Raw genomic sequence first — 4896 nt, forward strand, 5'->3', positions numbered from 1 at the left:
CTGCGCGCGTGAGGCCTGCCGTGCGGAGCTCCTCTCGGCTGCAGACGCCCACGGGGATCAGCCCCGGTCCGATCTGCGTGCAGGGCCTTCCTTGGGCAGCCCCCTCTCCTCCCTGAAAATGCTACTGTGGGCGGCCCTCCTTCTGAGCGCAAGGCTTACTGCGTGCGGGTACCCACCTGCCTGCAAACACCTGCGGAGAGGACCGCCCTCCGTGCGTGCGTCGCCCACGGTGTGCAGACACTGACGTTAAACAGCACTGTATGTGGCACCTGAGTGCGTGCCTGCATCCACTGTGCACAGGCACTGACAGGCTCACCAATGCCTCTCAGCAGGCACTGAGACGACTGTGCCCTCCAACACCCGCGTCTGTGCAGGCTCCAGGAGCAGATGGAAACCCTCCTGTCGCATACCTTCACAGGCAAGCACCACGTGAGGGCCCCAAGACTGCAAATTCTTCCCCAGGTCAAACATTCTCTGTACAGACCTCCGACCCCAGGCGGATTTGGGGGGGGCACTCCCTGAGAGCTGGGACCCTCTGCAAGGGGCCCCTGTGTGTGCCTCAGTTTCCCCTCCAGAGTCTCTACTGGTTCTGGCTGTGAGGGGCTCCGAAGGAAGTAGAGGAAGCCAGCTGCACACTCCCCCCTCCACCTGTGGGTCTGGGCAGTGGACACAGGCCGGCAAGGCTGGGGGCAGGGCCTCTCCTAATCAGCTTCCTGGAAGCCCAGGGGGCAGGTGCAAAGGCAGGCAAGCTCCGCAGGCAGCTCGCCAGCGGGTGGCTTCCCTGAAACTGGGCACAGCAGCTGGGAGAGGTTTCCGGGCCCGCCCGGCTCCACCTGGCCGGGGGCACTCTCGGCAGATGGGTGGGGCCTGCAGGCAATGCCAAGGAGGAGCCTGGCTTGGCCTGCACATGCCTGCACAGGAGCCACTGGGGACGCTCAGGCACACACACACACACACACACACACACACACACACACCCCCTGTGTGCCAGCATGTGTGAACCTTGTAGCCCACGGGCCAACATGTGTGCTGTGCACACACACAGGCTTGCATTCACTTGTGGGTTGTATGCTAACCACAAGACACAGGCGATGGCCCCCAGGTCTGTGTTCGGCCTTAGGCTCCTGTGTGTCTCCAGTGTCAGTTAAGTATTTGCGGAGTGAACCATAGTAAGTGGAAACATCATTATGCAATGATGTACCAAGTGTTCATCAAGTGCTGGGCACTTGTACCTCCAGGAAGAACAGAAAGATCCCTGGACTGACATTCTAGACATATATGCAGGGTGTGAACAAGTTCACACTTGTGCACACTTGGGGGTACCATGCACATGGATCAGGAAACACCTGCTGCTTCTGCTGCTAAGTCACTTCAGTTGTCTCCAACTCTGTGTGACCCTATAGACGGGAGCCCACCAGGCTCCCCTGTCCCTGGGATTCTCCAAGCAAGAACACTGGAGTGGGTTGCCATTTCCTTCTCCAATGGATGCAAGTGAAAAGTGAAAGTGAAGTCGCTCAGCTGTGTCCGACTCTTTTCGACCCCATGGACTGCAGCCTAACAGGCTCCTCCGTCCATGGGATTTTCCAGGTAAGAGTACTGGAGTGGGGTGCCATCACCTTCTTTGAGGAAACACCTGAGGCCACCTTCATTCATTCATCTGCAGAAACCAGAGTCAGGTATGCACACACTGGCCTTGTGGAGAAATGCTTTCCTAGACACACAGTTTCCCCTCTTCTCTGCCTGAAATCTGCTTGTGTTCTCCATCTGCCAGCCTGCTCCGGACCTGCCTTCCTGAGGCCTCTGGGTGTCCACACCTGGGTTTTGAGGGGCTCTTCTGGGCATGATGAACCCTGCCCCTGACCTTTTGAACATCTATTACCAGGTGGCACTGCGGCCTGGATTTCCACCCTTTGAAATTCTTCTTAGTCTTAGGTTATGTCTGCAGAAGCCTCCAGAAAAACACAGTCAGAGTTGGCAGGATCTGAGCTGTGAGGAGTTGGGGGAGCTTGGAGAGGTGGCTCCTGGATCCCCCAGAAACCATCCTTCCATTTTTCAGCTTGGCAAACTGAGGCCCAGAGGGGAGGGGGAACTGTGAGAAGCGGATGATGCCGCCGGTCCCCTCTTGCCCCTCTTTCAGCCCAAACAGTAGGTTCCCACAGCCAGCAGCCAGGGTGGGGACAGGAAGGTGGGGACCATGCGGGGGGAAGTGGGGAGGAAGCCTGGGGGGAGATGGCCTGTCTGCGTCCTGGAGACAGAGAGTGAGGCTAGTGGCCCAGAAACGCCCACCTCGGGAGACAGACACACTCACGGTGACAGAGACCCAATCTGGGACACACAGACATGCTTCCCCTTCCTGTCTTGGTTCAGAGGCTTCCTCCCCCGCCTCCAGATGGGGCTCCTGGGGTGCCTGCCCTGCCAGTGTGTCTATGTGTGTGTGTAGGTGACATGCATGTGTATGTTTTTGTGTGTATGAGTGTACCTGTGGTTTTTTTGTGTGTAATTGTGTATGTGGACACTTGTTTAGCTGTGTGTGCATGTTTTTGTGGGTGCCCATGTGTGCACTTGTATGAACACACGTGTGCTTCTTGTGTATTTATAAGTGTGCATGCATGTGTTTGTGTGGATGTGTTTTGTGTGTGTTTCTATGCCCATGTATATTTTTAGGGGCCACATCTTGCAGCTTACGGAATCTTTGTTCCCCAACACCAGGGATCGAACCCGCGCCCCCTGCGGTGCTCAGAGTCCTAACCACTGGACCACCAGGGAAGTCCATGTGCATACGTATTTTTGTATTATGTCCACACACGTGCTTTCATGCTCATGTGTTTGTGTGTTGTGTATGTGCTCACAGATGTGTGTGTGTGTTGGAGAGGGAGGCTCCAGTGCTCCAGGTGTCCCCAAGACCCAAGCTTCATATTTGGGGACCTGGGGTTTGAGGCTACTTGCACACGCACAGACACATGCACAGATACAAGCAGCAACAACAAGGGGAATAATAGTAACAGCTGGCATCTCCTGTTGCGTTACTAAGTAATGGGCACTTTTCTAAACACCTTACTTTCAGGACTTTCCTGGTGGTCCAGTGGTTAGGACTCTGACTTCCAATGCAGGATGCTACAAGGGCCAAAACATATAAAACAGAAGCAATATTGTAACAAGTTCAATAAAGACTTTAAAAATGGACCATTAAAAAAATACCTTTTAAAAAAAATCTAACTTTTTTTTTGAAGACAAGTCTATAGAAATCTAATTTGTAAACAGTAAGTTTATACTTTTTAGGTGTGTGATTTGGTGAGTGTGGACAAAAGGATACAGTTGTATAACCCTTACATAATAGAGGCTGAGAGCAGGCCAACACTCCGGACTTCCTTCCCTTCCTGCGCTTTGCATAGTCCAACCCTCCCCCACAACCAGCCCCTGCCACCACCCATCTCCCCCATCCCTAGGCTTCAGCCTTTTTCAGGAAGTCACATACACAGGATCACACAGTATCCAGCCTTCTGAGTCTGGCCCTTGAACTTAGCACAGGGCAGCTGAGACCCATCACGTTGCTGCCTGTGTAAGCAGTTTGTCCCCTTAAAAAAAAAGATTACCATTCAGATGCCATGAAATTCACCCCTTTGAAGGGTATAATTCAGTGGCTTCTAGTGGATTCAGACTTGTGCAACCATCATCTTTAATTCCAAAATATTTTTATCACCCTCTAGAACCAGCCTGGCTCCACAAGCAGGCACTCCCCAGGCCTCCCCGCCACCCCTGACAACCAGAATCCCACTCTCTGTGTCTGTGGATTGGCCTGTTCTGGACATTTCCTATCAAAAGGATCGCATCCTGTGTGGCCTTCTGGGTCTGCTTCTCTTACTGAGGGTCAATATTTCAAAGTCAGTTTGTTTTATTGCTGGCTAATATTGTATGTATGGCCTGACCTGTTTACCTGTTCACTTGGGACAGATAACTGGGGTTGTTTACAGTTTCTGGTGATAAAGAATAAAGCTGCTAGTGGGGTCTGGGTGTGGAGCCAAGTAATCATTTCTCTTGGATAGACCCAGGAGTGGAGTCACTGGGCCGCCTCCCGTGTGTAAACACCTCACATTTCTTAATTTATTCCTCATAATATAGGAGGTGAGAACTATTATTGATCCATCTCATACATAAGGGAAGTGAACGCTTCGACAGATCTCTCACACTTGCACTCGCGCGCGCGCACACACACACACCTGCTGGCTGGGATCTTGCCTCCAGCACCCATTGGAGACCCGCCAGGTCCCACGCACATGTCCAGGGCTCCCCACGGCGCATACAGCAGGCAGCGTAGTTGTCACGCCCTACACCCCCAGAACAGACGCCGGTGGGGCTTGCAGACCCAGACGTGCTGCAGACACACTGCGATTTGTTCATCTTTCCAGCCAACCCGTCTAGTCCTGACAGTAATTAGCTCCCAGACTGGCGCGGAGACGGTGAACAGGCTCAGAGTCATCGCGGCGGCCCCACGCCCACAGGCCACCGGCACTCGACAGTGAGTGTGTGTCCAGGCTAAGCCCCCACCTCCCCACGCCAGATAACACGGACAGGCCCTGGTTGGTATGAGGTGGATTATATTATGTATGAGATGGATCCCAGGCGAGGGATTCCCACCCACTCCCTAGAGCTAGCCGGGTTCCCGCACGCAGGCCTACGGTGCCTTCCACACGAGATCATGCCCGTGAACTTGTGCACGCCCGCACCCCGCAAGCGCGCGTCCCTGCGGGCGCCCGGGCACTCTGCGCTCCGGGAGCGTGCACTCTCGCTCCCCGGACCCGCGTTGGCAGCGGTAGGGGTGGCGGAATGGGAGGGGCCCAGCAGGATCACGCCGCGCCCCGCCCCGCCGCCCGGGCCGGAAGATCTGCGGCGGCAGCC

Source organism: Bison bison, unplaced genomic scaffold (assembly GCF_000754665.1).
Source record: "Bison bison bison isolate TAMUID 2011002044 unplaced genomic scaffold, Bison_UMD1.0 scf7180017864492, whole genome shotgun sequence".
Lineage (NCBI taxonomy): Eukaryota > Metazoa > Chordata > Mammalia > Artiodactyla > Bovidae > Bison > Bison bison.